The sequence below is a fragment of the Podarcis filfolensis genome (genome assembly GCF_964270895.1).
Source record: "Podarcis filfolensis genome assembly, chromosome: 6".
Classification (NCBI taxonomy): domain Eukaryota; kingdom Metazoa; phylum Chordata; class Lepidosauria; order Squamata; family Lacertidae; genus Podarcis; species Podarcis filfolensis.
Window position 1 is genome coordinate 19,541,001 of NC_139609.1, and position 14,786 is coordinate 19,555,786.

The window sequence follows — 14,786 nt, forward strand, 5'->3', positions numbered from 1 at the left end:
TGAGCTGGTTAAGTCTTAACTGACCTTGCACCAAGACATTTTTGAGTCCAGCTCAGCCTCCATAAGGTTAGGCCTTTGTGGTTTCAGACTTGCTGAGTGTCTGCTGAGCTCGGATGAGGTCATTCTTTGTGGGCTTCCCAGCTTCTGAGTCCTTTAATGCACTTCCTGTAAACTTCTCAAGCTATTTGAGATGAGCACCGCAGAAGGAGAAGTGTTGCTGTCCCGACAGAGAGTCATGGCACAATAGACTCCACAATATGTCAACATTTTAAATAAGGATTTAGCATATATGTGCAAGGCAGTGGGGATCTAATGATTTTATATTGAAATGGACAACAGGAAAGACGAAATGGCTTTGTAGGGAAAATAGTGTTTTGGACATTCAGGTCAACCAGTCACACAGTCTAATGAGGGAAGGTTCTTGTTTGGTGAATTTATACGAGGTATGTACATTGTGTTGTTTTCAAGGTACGGAAGTTGGCAGTTTTACTGAGTAATGAAAAATGGCCCAGACATCCCTTTTGAGTGCAGCAGAGGACATATCAAACCCACTGGAACTTTGCATTAGAATCAGGAAATTCATTTACATCGATACAGACAATGCTACAAGAGTCAGGAGGTCTTTATTCTTAAACAATAAAGAAAAGGAATAAAAATGCTGAAGCTCCATTTGTCTTCTTTTCATGATTAATTGTTGACTTCAAGATTGCTCTGGTAGTGAGACAGTATATGCTCTATTGTACAGTATATAATAGAATCACAGAATTGTACAGTTAGAAGAGACCCCGGGGTCATCTAGTCCATGCAAAGGAGAATCTTCATTATCTGCCCTGCTATAGAACTAATCGATCCAAAAATAAATAGATAAGTGAATAAATTTATCTATATAGTACCAGCAAAAATTAAGCAATACAGAAAATAAAGCTTTATAATTCTATAATAAGCTATTGCAGTGTTGCTTTTTATAAGCAAATATTTACAAAATCAATGTTATAATATTTGATCCTGCCTGATCACTACCATGTACAAGGATCAGATTGAGAAGTGACTTGTGTGAACAATACATTCACCATACATTCAAAGCACATTTAAATAACAGAATCCTGGCTCAAGTAGTTTGCCCCTCACAGTACTACAATTCCCAGCACCCGTAACAAACTACCGCTCCCATTATTCTTGTTTTGGAGGGGAGAATGTGATTTAAACGAATGGTGTGCTTGCTGCCTAGAACTCCCACAGATGTACTCTCACTTCTGTTTCCATGAGCAGAGCACTTTCAGAAATGATTCTTCAAGATAACATACGTTTCTTTGACAATTGTCATATTGGCTATATTCACCCCATGCTTTCAAAGCACATCCCCACTCACTCCCAAAGAATCATGGGAAATGTCATTTGGTAATGGTGCTGAGGATTTTAGCTTCCCAGAGAAGCATAGCCTGGAGTTCCCAGGATTCCTTGAGGGGAAATGTGCTTTCAATGACATGGTGTGCATGCAGCAGCCTGCCTCCATCAGTTGTGTCTAGTCATTGATGGGGTACCAGGGTGTTATCTATCTATTTTTACAGGAGGCATGCTTAACATTTTGCATCCCATGCCTGACTGATCTTCCCAGACCCTTCACCTCAGCCACATCGAGAAAGCGTAATGTGCAAGGGTGTGTAGGGCTTTACATAACACCCCAAAGCGGTGCTGACCTTAGAAAACTACTGTATCTACACTACTTAGCTGCATAGCTTGGATTGACTCCATCTTTCGTATCACAACTATCGGGTTTAGCTTTTCAACTTTCCATACGTTTGTCAGGAAAAGAACATCTGTATTTCTGTAATCTGGCCTATGTGACAATGCTCCGTTGCCCATGACCCCTCGCTTCGTTTCCCTGACCCTAATTAGCATAGTCCCCCCTCCGATATCTTCCTAGAACCCTTCTCCCTGACATCTAGTTCACACTAGGGTTTAAAGCCTAAATCAATTAAGCCCAAAATATCGGAAAGACCACCTTCTTTCCTAGGTTTTATGAATGGTAGAGGGGACCCTCTTGGTAGTTCCACCTTCCTCAGGAACTTGGGGTGGCGGCGGCCCAGGAGATGGCATCCTCTGTGGCAGCCCCTAAGTTGTGGAATTCCCTCACAGAGTTATGACTTGCATAAATCAGTTGGCTCATAGTAAAGCAGGGGTTTCTTTTGGTTTTTGCATGGGATAAGAGCACTGAATCAGGTGAGTCTGACTGAACGCAACCCGAAAGAGTCCCACTTACAGACTAGTGAGCTTCCTGTTCCTGCTTTAACGTCATGCTACTTCCTGTTCTTTTCCGTTCCTTCCTGTTTCTGAATGTTCCAAAGAGAAGATGGGGAAAGCCCAGTCTCTCCCATCTTCTCCTGAAATAAAACTACTGCCACTTTGCCAAAGTCTGCACTAGAGCGATATCGCCAAGAGCCAAGCAATGGTAGACCTTCCATAGATATTTTTGCCTAGTAATTAATTTGACAGTAGAGTGGCCCACATATTAGGGCACTCTGACTAGTGTGATTTTTGCATCCAAGGGTCCTCATTTTAAGATTTTTAAAATGCAAAAGAATGACTCATTCGTGGCTGAGGGTGCTACTTTGAATTTTTAAAGAAGAAATGAATTGCACTGGGTATTATGAAACCATTTTAGCGCTCACATTTCTGCTTCGTGTGCTAATGTCTCCCTTTTTGTCAGCCTGACCCCCTGTATTAAGAGATGTCCATAATTTAAAAGAATCCACCATTCCATAGAAAATGATGAGCTGTCACAGCTCAACCATGTCCCCTATTTTAATATAACATGGTGACAGCCCTATGAGTATCATACTTCCCTTATAGACATATATTTATCCAGTACTAAGGGCATGACATTTCTGTACTAAATCTAGATTTTGGAAATTTTTGCAGCCCCGGAAAGTACCCACTATCATCACATTGTGCTCCTAAGTCTCTGCCCTGCACTATTCATCTATTCAAGAAGACCACGATATACCATACCCCAAATGGATCTCCTGCCCTCATCCTACCAATAATAACCTCAGGGATACAGGGTACATAGGTATAGATAAAGGGACCCCTGACCATTAGGTCCAGTCGTGACCGACTCTGGGGTTGCAGCACTCATCTTGCTTTATTGGCCGAGGGAGCCGGCGTACAGCTTCCGGGTCATGTGGCCAGCATGACTAAGCCGCTTCTGGCGAACCAGAACAGTGCACGGAAACGCCGTTTACCTTCCCGCTGGAGCAGTACCTATTTATCTACTTGCACTTTGACATGCTTTCAAACTGCTAGGTTGGCAGGAGCAGGGACCGAGCAACGGGAGCTCGCCCCGTTGCGGGGATTCGAACCGCCGACCTTCTGATTGGCAAGTCCTAGGCTCTGTGGTTTAACACACAGTGCTACCCGCGTCCCTCTACAGGGCACATAATACTGCACTAATAACAACCCAATGAAAAAAGCCCATATTTCATATTTGAGTGGGTTAACTATATGGCAGGTATGCAATTAGTCACTTGCCTGGTCACCTGGAGTAAGTGGGAAAATATTCCAGGTAACCAGACAGACCCAATCCCCACCACTAGCAAAAAACCATTTCCTCCCTCCCCCCCAAAAAAGTGTTTCCCAACCTGTAGGTCACAAGCAAACCCAAATAATTATTGCCTATAATCTTAAACCGGTAGGATGAATGCCTCTTACAACTGTTTGTTTTGTTGGCATATTATAAAGCTGCGTTGCCACTTGTAACCGAATCTCAGAAAGGCTCGAGCCTTAGCTTTTAAAAACCATAGAATGTTCTCCAGTGGTTGGCAGGAGAGAAGACCTAAGGCCCAAAATTCACATGACTAAAATCCGATGGGTCATTGCATGAAGTAAATTTGGGCTTGTGGGTCCATACCAAAAGAGTTTGAGAATCATTGTCCTAAAGGAGCTTCTGGAAGCTTTCAACCAAAGGATTAGTGGGACAACTCATATTGTTTTTCCCCTCACCGACCCCTTAGAACAGGCTCACGGTATTGTGAGTAGCGTTGTATGGACAGTAGAAGCAACAACCGGCAAAATATTTCTGTATAGAACGTATATATAACATACCTATGCCCTGTTCCCTACCTGGGCTCCAGTGTTCAGTTTTGTAAACTTCCCTTTCTGAAAATAGCACCAAGCTTCTGCTGTCTCTGAGTCCTATGCTCAGTTTCGTTTGGGCCCTACTTCCTCCTCAGCTTTCTGCAACACGGCTCCACCTTAGGTTCCTGATTTTGAGGGCACTGCCAACTTTGGCCCACTTGCTTTAACTGCAGTGCCTCAGCCTCTGTGATGTCAGTGCTTTTTTGTAACAGTACAGAATACTGCCAGCTCCATTTTTGTTGTCTGTGGCAGTCATTTTCTGCTGCTGCCCATGAAGCTTTCATCAAGTACTCACACCAAATTTAATTTATTTTTTTTACTCACAAAAAATGTTGTTGTTAAGATTTCTTACCCACCCTTAAGTACAGGGTCTCAGAGCAGGTAACAATAGTTCATAAAAACACATTATTTAAAACAGTGAAAACAATTTGCAACCAAAAGACTAGGGTTGGTCCTAAAATCTCTCTTTCTCTCTCAGGTGTAAAAGGTACATCTTCAGCAAGGAAGGACAAATCTGTCGATTTTTGCTTCTTTTAAGTTTCTGGGGTCCCCCCCATCTTTAGTTCAGATCACATTTCCACATCCCTTTGTGATTTTAAAAAAATAAATCCTCATGAAAATTCATCCACTGAAATTTCCGAATATACACATTTTGTACGCAACATTGCATATTTCCCCGAATATTTCTATTTTCCCTAATATAATGCAATTGTGTATATTAACTTTCACTCATACATGATTTTTAATGCACAGTTCAACTTAGCATATGCTTCCATGTGCACATTACTTGACTGGAGATCTGCACTGCAAAATTTATAAAAGTGCAAATTTCTAAGGTTGCTTCACAGAGTGTTTCAGAAAGTATGAATTAAGTAGATTTGCCTTTACGTTTGAAGTGAAATCAAATTTCTGCCCCATCCACCGTCTTTGGCATATGACAACAGCTATACAATGTAATTGGCTTTCTTACAAAGGAGAAAAGCATTGCACCTTGCTTTTAAAACATGTTGCTTCCCCCAAAGAATCATGGGAACTGTAGTTTCTGAAAGGTGCTAGGAATTATGTGTGAGGGGAAACTACAATTCCCACGATTCTTTGGGGAAGTTGTGTGCCTTAAATGTGCATTAGAGATGCTTTAAATGTATGGGCTCTGTCCTAGGCAGACTTGCCTGGAAAGAACCCCCATTTAACACAGTGGAAATTACTTACAAGTAGACATGCCTAGGAATGTGGTGTAACTCTAAAAACGGCTTTAAAATGTTTTCTGTGTGGTTCCTCATAGCTGTATCTGTTAAGAAAAACATAAGATAATCATAAGTAACCGTAAAAGCAAGCAGCAAGCAACTGTGATTTATTGGGATGTATTTGTCACACAGATCAGGCGAGGGGAAAAACCTTAAAGAATCTGTATGGTTTGTTAGCATATATCTGAGACTGAACCATTGCCAAGTGATTCAAAATCAGGCTGTTTCGTATTAAATATGAAATAGCAAAACTAAAAATACATTATTTGGTGAAACATGCAGATTTAGGCCTAGAAAAATTCTTAGTTCTGGCAATTCAGAGCTGAACTACACGCGGTGCAGAATCTTGATCTACAGTTTTTCTTGGGTGTAATCTTTTCAGATGACAATGAGTGGGTAGGAGAAGGGAACTGCTGTTCCATATAGCCATTATTCCCCACAAAACAAAACCTAGTATGAAGGCTGGAAGGTTCGTTTCCACTACATGCTAGTTTATTGTATGGGGACCATTTATTCATACATTCTATTTCTAGACCATACATCAACCAAAATTATCTGGTTTCAGTAGTTGAAACCCAAGAAGCCATATGAATTCTGGGAAGGGAATGTGGCACTGAATATTGGAAAGGCAGAAATGGTAACATGCACAGGATCCAAGAGAAGACAATGACAGTGCATAAAAGAAGGAAATAAATACATAAAAATCAGGCGGCCAATGTATGAATGGGTCTCATGATTCACTTCCGTGAAGGGCCTCATGTTTTTTTCTCCCTCCAATACTTCCCAGACCTGGTGTTTGAGTCTGAAATGGCCTCAGGACTGCCAAATAGCAGTGACAGCTGCATCTTCATGTAGATACTTCCTTAACGCCACATTTTCCTAGATTTGCCTTGAATGTGTGTCTAAACCAACAACAACAACTCTCAACTTGTTGTTGTATCTGAAGAAGTGTGCATGCACACGAAAACTCACACCAAGAACTAACTTAGTTGGTCTTTAAGGTGCTACTGGAAGGAAAAAAAATTTTTGTTTTAACTCTCAACTTGTTTCAACAACACATTTACCTGTTTTAAAATTCAAATATTGTGATGTAAGTGGGAGAAGTGAAGGAGCTGTTGCTACAGGGCTTGCACTCCTTTCCCCTCCCCATTCCTCTTTCCTTTTGTATCGTTACCAATTTGATCTTTTATTCAGAACTGGTCCGTGGCATTTTGCTTCCTGAAGCAAAAGACAAGAGGGAGCCCATTCTCAATTCCAGAACAATTTAGGTAGTATAGAAGTGTGAATAATAACAAGAAACTAACAAAACAACAAACATAACAAAAGTTTGCCCGCATGACTATTTGAGTACTTTGCGATCAAAAAGTCTTCCTCTGGTTTATCAAGTCAGGCACTTTTTTGGACCTGAATGATAATGGGTTGTTGTTTTTGTCACTTGATAGATACTGTGATAATGTCAGACAAATAAAGCTATGATTGCTTTCAAGAAAGTGTGGGTAGAACAATCCTGCACCTATGATTTTCATACAGGAAGGATGTAGGTGGCACATCTAGAAACCTTCTGAGACCTCTGCATGGCAACTGTGCTTAACTTTTCAGCAAAATGTGCCATAGTGCTGCTGCTTCGACATGCCATACAATGCCCAAATCATCAATAATGTACTTTAATGCAGCAAACATTTGGAAGTTTCGACCTTTGTCCAACAAGAGCTATTTTGGTGAAAAGGCACATTTGAAAAGATGTCATAATGCAAGTCTCCACAGATGGAGTATTTCAGCAGATAAGCAGTAACTGCAATGTTTAGAAAGAGGGACACCCACCCGCCATGATACAGTGGTACCTCGGGTTACAAACACTTTGGGTTATAGACTCCGCTAACTCAGAAGTAGTACCTCGGGTTAATAACTTTACCTCAGGATGAGAACAGAAATTGTGCACCGGTGGTGCGGCGGCAGCAGGAGGCCGCATTAGCTAAAGTGGTGCTTTAGGTTAAGAACGGTTTCAGGTTAAGAACGGGCCTCTGGAACAAATTAAGTACATAACCAGAAGTACAACTATATTAGGGAGGGACTATAGAATGATCTCTGACCTAGAAGTTCCTCCTTTCTTAGTACATCCTTCCTGCGACAGATTAGAGAACTGTCAAGGGTCAGAACTGTGTGATCATCCCACGATAATGATAAAATACAGTGGTACCTTGGTTCTCGAACGTAATCCATTCCTGCACTCAGGTGGAAGCTGTGTTGGACGTTTGGCTTCCGAAAAACGTTCAAAAACCAGAACATTTACTTCCAGGTTTTCAGCGTTCGGGAGCCAATTTGTTTGTTAACTAAGCCATGCGAGAACTTAAATGAATACAGTATTTTATATAATGGCTTCACAACATGAAGTGTTTTATTTGTAATGCTACATCAACTCCTCTAAGGGGGTCATATTGAAGATCTGGGCTCAGACTGAGAGAAAGCTGTCTCCCTAAGACCACCTAGTTGAATTTATTTTATTTATTTCATACAATTTATGAAACCTGTGATAGAGCTTTGTTTGTTTTGAAATGCTGGAAGATTCAATCATGTGAGCTCCCGCTTAGAATATGAAGTGGTACCATCAATATACAGGTTTTCCATCTCAGCTCCCATTTGTGAAAATGGGCCTATGGCACATCCTGAAGTTGTTCATGATATTATTATAAAATACCCCTCACATTCTGCTTGAAATGCAGTGTAAACCATCGTATAAACCCTCCTAAATTGTAACATTTAGCTTTAACTAAACTGTCTTTCTTTCCCAATTTTCAAAAGCTTCCCCTTTAGATTTTAGTACAGTGATAGCTCTGGTTACGAACTTAATTCATTCTGGAGGTCCATTCTTAAGCTGAAACCATTCTTATCCTGAGGCGCACTTTCGCTAATGGGGCCTCCCATTGCGCATGCACCTCCAGCGCACGATTTCCATTCACATCCTGGGGCAAAGTTCGCAACCAGGAGCAGCTACTTCCGGGTTAGCGGAGCTCGTTACCCAAAGCGTTCGTAACCAAAAGCGTTCATAACCAGAGGTACCACTGTATTGGGCTTTCTTGCAGCTTGATGGCATGCCTGAGTTGTTGCTTTATCATGCCTAGAGCCCCCAGGAACCCAAAAAATCACCCATTATTTCCACATTTTCTTTTGCTTTCTCCCCCCTCCTCCTCTTTGCTTTTTTTTACTTTCTGTATCAGGTTGCCATAAAAATGGTAATTGTGTTAGGGAGGAACTATACATCGTCAGAATTGTTAGCATGGTCACTTGATGGAGTCCAGAGAGAAAAGAACCTGATTATACATTATTGGGTAAATTGAACAAAAACGGTATATAATTTGAGGTGACAGGAACACAGAGGTTTTGTCTTTCTTTCTTCAGGCCTTGTACGTAGCAGGAAGTCATTCAGCCAAACACACAGAGAGGAAGAAGCCCCCAGAACTATGCAGCCAATCAGGGCATGTGCCACTTCAGAAAGCATCACGCCACTCAGCGTGGTTGCTAAGCAGCAGCCATTCTGCTCTTAGCTAGTTGACTTTAACACATTCAAAATTAACTGTTAAGTTACATATGTAACCATCTCTGGTGTTGCACTTCTTAGAAGAACTATGTATTTCATTGCATGGACAGGGGTTGAGAAGGTGCAATTGATCAGGAATTCCACTGTGTTTATACCAACCATCACATGGCGTGAATAGCTTGTAAGCTTCATGCTGTTTTATTCCTGGACACCCTTCTCATGAAACCTTAAAGTGCTGGCGCACTGCAACAATTCACCCGTCTCGCTGTCAAATATATTTATTCATTTGTGAGCTTACAAGCAGCACAACGTGGGAATGAGACAACGGCTTGCTAAGGACTGCAAGCTGACACATGCTCTTTACGACTGCGTAGGGTCTGCAAGCGGCAGATAAAATTAACATAGCCACATCCGGCAGCCCTTCGCCGTTTGAGCTAGAAGTCATGTGTCAGGAAACAAAACCAATTCACATGCGAAGAACCACATACACACATATGAAGCTACAGTTGTTTCTTCGGTGCGGTGTTCAGTGAAAATGAAATATTCCTCCATTTGAGCTCCTCATTTCATTTTTTTTAGAGTGTCCCACTTTATATTTTACCCAAATATTTTTTTCATTTCATATCTACAGTAATCTAAGTAAGCTGTAAGAATGTGTGTGTATCTTCTGTTGTCTAAATGATTATAGAACCCACCTGCAGGTGATATATTCCCCCCCCCCATTGCTTTTTACCGAAATGCATAACCTTTCCCCTGTTTATTTACATCTGGGCAGCGGAGCAGGACTTCCTTGTACTGTGCTCAAGCGGGAACTATTTGCAAAAGCTGCAAAGTGGTTTGTGCACTGGTGACGTGCCAATGGAATTCTTTCTTCTCCTTCTCCTCCTCCTTCTGCAAAGCAAGGCCAGAGCTTTGCAGAGCAGACAACTGAAAATTTAAAATATCTTCCTGAAAACTTAAAAAGTTTGAGTAATGCTTGATTGTCCTCTTTAGTAAGCTTAATCGGCAGAGGAAGAGACTAACTCTCAAGGTGACTCATCTCAGTAGGAGTAGGGACTGGGCCCCTTTGGCAATTTTTTGGTTGTTCCTTCTCTCAATTTTGAGCTAAGAAGAAGAAGAAGAAGAAGAAGAAGAAGAAGAAGAAGAAGAAGAAGAAGAGGAGGGGCAATCCAACCAAAGTTAAGCACTTGTAAGGTCCACTGATTTCAAAGAAAGAAGGCATAGCCAACCCATTGAAATGAATGGGATTTAGACAAGAACATTGGCTACATTGTAGTCTATACTGCTAACCCTCTTACTTGTGGAGTTGGAAAAGGAAATATATAGGCAAGTATCCTTCGGGAAAGATACTTCAAATTGCTCTGTGCCTGGCACTGAATTGAAATATTTGTTTGATTACACTTATTTAACTTGAAGCCATTTGCTTGTCTGCTTTTTAATTGTTTTGTACTGAATTTTGATGGCATTCCCCATCAGCACCCAGAACACCCAGCCGAATACCAGGACCAAAATAGACAGATGAGGGAGTGGAGTGTTCAGCATTGGTGAGAAGGCCTGTGGAACTCCCTGCCAATAGAGGTTCAGCAGGAACCTCTATTGTCCCTTTCTCCATACAACTTTTTGGAAAACCATATCATTCAGAAAAGGCCTTGCAACATAACTTTTCTCTTTTTAATGAATCCGTATTTATTGACGTTTTATTGATTTCTTAAAGTAAGGTTTCCTGGATACATTTTTGCCAATTTCATCCTTCTATGTTAGAGACCACCAGGATATATTTTTTTATGAAAGCGTAGATTGCAAATATGTAAATGAACTAAATCAATACATAAAATCAACTAAGCCAAAGGCAGGCTGCATTTGGAAAATACCTTTTCCTTACCTGATAATTTCTGAATTTTGTGCAATCTTTCACGCAACATGACAGCCGCTTCTGAAAATTTAGTGAAAGTTTAGCACTCATTTCTGTGTTGTTTCCGGGGGGTGGGGGTGGGGAGAGGAACGTGTTTGCAACCCCATTAACTCAGAAAATTGCAGTGTTTTCATGTGATCAAATTTGGGGTGATATACTGGCACACGTTTCTTTACTGATCAAAAAGCCATTGTTCCGTAACACAACAGATTACTGGCAGTGGTGTGCAATCAGTGAACTAGGGGAATTAGGCTAGTCCCCTTTAATATTCCCTTGGTGCCTCCTTCCCAAAGCCCTGGAAGCTTCTTCCCAGCTTAGGGAGGGAGGTGCAATGCTCTGACATGCTCAGGTGTGCGACATCAGGATGTCACGCACGCAACGTCCCCCTCCCCCAATTGCCCTCGCATACTGGGACCTCTGGCCCTAACCGTTCCCCTACGGGAAATTTCACTGCACGCAACTGGATGCTGCAGTGTACAGTGGTACCTCGGGTTACATACGCTTCAGGTTACATACGCTTCAGGTTACAGACTCCGCTAACCCAGAAATAGTGCTTCAGGTTAAGAACTTTGCTTCAGGATAAGAATAGAAATTGTGCTTCTGTGGCGCAGCGGCAGCAGGAGGCCCCATTAGCTAAAGTGGTGCTTCAGGTTAAGAGCAGTTCTCCAGAACGAATTAAGTACTTAACCTGAGGTACCACTGTATTATTATTATTATTATGCCTCAACTATTTGTCTTTCAAACAGAACCAACAGGTGTGAGAGATCTCAAAGCGGACTTATCAAACGAAGCAAACAATGCTGTTAAGATCAAATGCTCAAAGCCAGAACAAATAAACGGCCCCAAAGGTTAAGAACTTTGCTTCAGAATAAAATAGGGAAATATTTGGCCTGGCAACTAAGAGAAAGGAAAAAACAAAATATGATCTGTAGGATAAGGGATGGAGATAAGATAGTGGAAGACCCAAATGAAATAAAAAGGTTGTTTCAGAAATACTATAAGGATTTATATAAAAGAGGTAAGGAGACAGGCTATGATATAGAACGCTATCTGAAAGAACATCATTTACAACAGATATCAACCGAAGAAAAAGAATTATTAAATCAGCTGATTACAGAGGAGGAGGTAAGGAAGGCAATATCAAAGATGAAAATCGGTAAAGCGCCGGGGCCAGATGGTCTGTCAGCCAAATATTATAAAGTACTAAGTGATCAAATAAGCCCAACCCTATGTGAAGTGATGAACAATACTTTAAAAGAAGGGAAGACCCCGAATACCTGGAAGGAAGCCTATATTACATTAATTCCTAAAAAAGATGTGGATGCCTTAGAGGTGAAAAACTATAGGCCAATTTCATTATTAAATAACGACTATAAACTGTTTGCGGATGTAATGGCAGAAAGATTAAAAAAAGTATTAAATAACAGAATCCATAAAGATCAAACGGGCTTCCTTCCAGGGAGACAATTGAAGGACAACGTAAGAAATGTGATAGATATCATTGAATATTTGGAAACTAGAATAGACAAACAAGCCGCTTTGATTTTCATTGATGCCGAAAAGGCCTTTGATAACGTTTCTTGGTGCTTCCTGACAGAAAATCTAAAAACGATGGGGCTGGGTGAAAGGTTTAGAAAAGGTATAGAAGCTATCTATAATGAACAAAAAGCTAAGCTAATAATAAATAACTCAACATCAGAATTTTTTGACATATCTAAAGGGACTAGACAAGGCTGCCCCCTGTCTCCTCTGTTATTTATAACAGTACTTGAAGTACTTATTAAGAGACTGAGAGAGGCAGTGGAAGTGAAAGGGATTAAGGTAGGGATTAAAGAACATAAGATAAAAGCTATCGCGGATGATATTGTATTAACTCTAGAAGACCCAAAAAATAGTATGAAAGAAGCCTTGCAAAAATTTGAAGAGTTTGGAGCGGTATCAGGCCTCAAGATTAATAAAAATAAGACTAAAATGTTGACTAAAAATCTAACTAAGGAAGATATTGTAGAACTAGAACAAAAGTTGGGAATTATGACAGCAAAGAAAGTGAAATATCTTGGAGTGTGGATATCAGCGAAAAATATTAACCTATATAAGGATAATTATGAAGTCACTTGGAAGAATATTAAGAAAGATCTTGAAATCTGGGAGAGATTGAGGTTATCTTTTCTGGGGAGGATAGCAGTTATCAAAATGAACGTTCTCCCCAGAATGTTATTTTTGTTCCAAACCATTCCGGTACTAAAAGGTCTAAAGCAGTGTAAAGAGTGGCAAAGAGCCTTAGCGAGATACATCTGGCAAGGCAAAAGACCACGAATAAAAATGAAAATATTGGTGGACAAAAAAGAAAGAGGGGGATTCTCTCTACCGGATCTAAGTTTATATTATGAAGCGGCGTGTTTATTGTGGCTGAAGGATTGGATAAGATTGGAAAATAGGGACATCTTGGACTTGGAAGGTTTCGATAACAGGTACGGGTGGCACTCGTACCTGTGGTACGAAAAGGTGAAAGTTCATAGAGGCTTTCTAAATCATATTTTTAGGGGACCACTATTCCAAGTATGGGAAAGAAATAAAAATATATTGGAAAGGAAGACACCTTGGTGGATTTCACCAATAGAGGTGTTAACTATAAAAAAAATAAACATGGAAGGGAAGAATGCCACCTATGAAGAACTAACTTGGAAGACAGATAAAGGGATTAAACTTAGACCATATGAAGAGATCAAAAATTTATTTACAGGGTGGTTGCAATACCACCAAGTAAATGATCTGCTAAAAGAAGACAAAAAGAAAGTAGGATTTGAAGATAAAAAATCTAAATTTAATGTAGAAGTTATAGAAGGTAAGAACAAAACACTGTCAAGGATGTATGATATTTTGCTGGAGTGGTATACAAAAGATGAGGAGGTGAAGGAGGCTATGACTAAGTGGGCGATAGATATTGGATATAACATCGACTTTGAGAGGTGGTTGGAACTATGGAACAAGAATATGAGATTTACGGCATGCACGGCACTAAAGGAAAACCTGTGGAAAATGATCTACAGGTGGTATCACACACCAGTGAAATTAGCGAAGATTTATAAGTTGAAGGATAAAAGATGCTGGAAATGTAGAGAGGTAGAAGGTGACCTCTACCATATGTGGTGGTCGTGTTGCAAAGTGAGAGGCTTTTGGGAATTGGTTTATAATGAACTTAAAAAAATCTTGAAATATACATTTCCCAAAAAGCCAGAAGCTTTTTTGTTAGGAATGGTCGGTAAAGAAATTAAAAAAGAAGACAAGACCTTGTTTCTATATGCTACGACAGCTGCAAGAATTATGTTAGCACAAAATTGGAAATTAGAAGTAATACCTAACATAAGTGATTGGCAGGTTAAAATGATGAATTATGCTGAGCTTGACAGAATATCAGGAAGAGTAAGGGACCAAGACGAACAGAAATTTCATGATAATTGGAAGAAATATTTAATGTATATGGAATCTAAATCTCAGGTGACACTGGCGGGGTTGAAATAACTCTAACAGCGGGAAAGGCCTATGTAAAAGAGTTAAAAAGTACGCGACTATATAACTTATTAGATACTTACCAAAGGAGTGGAGGGAAGTCCAAGGCTCAGTTGAGACTAGTTCAGTTATGTATTTTATTTATGATTTGTGAAGTGGATATAATTTGTATAAGGTATGTGGTGGATTTTTTGTTTATGTTTTTCCTGGATATATGTGCAAATATGAATAAAAATTTATAATTAAAAAAAAAAAGAACTTTGCTTCAGGATGAGAACAGAAATCGCGCTCCGGCAGCGCGGCGGCAGCAGGAGGCCCCATTAGCTAAAGTGGTGCTTCAGGTTAAGAACAGTTTCAGGTTAAGAACGGACCTCCAGAATGAATTAAATTCAGTGGTACCTCAGGTTGAGTACTTAATTCGTTCCGGAGGTCCGTACTTAACCTGAAACTG

General features: G+C 40.4%; 1 protein-coding gene across 1 annotated transcript in view; it reads left to right on the forward strand.

Moving 5' to 3' along the window:
- LOC310765435 (receptor-type tyrosine-protein phosphatase C-like) overlaps positions 1-14,786 on the forward strand; it is an 86,514-nt gene that overhangs the window by 17,348 nt on the left and 54,380 nt on the right.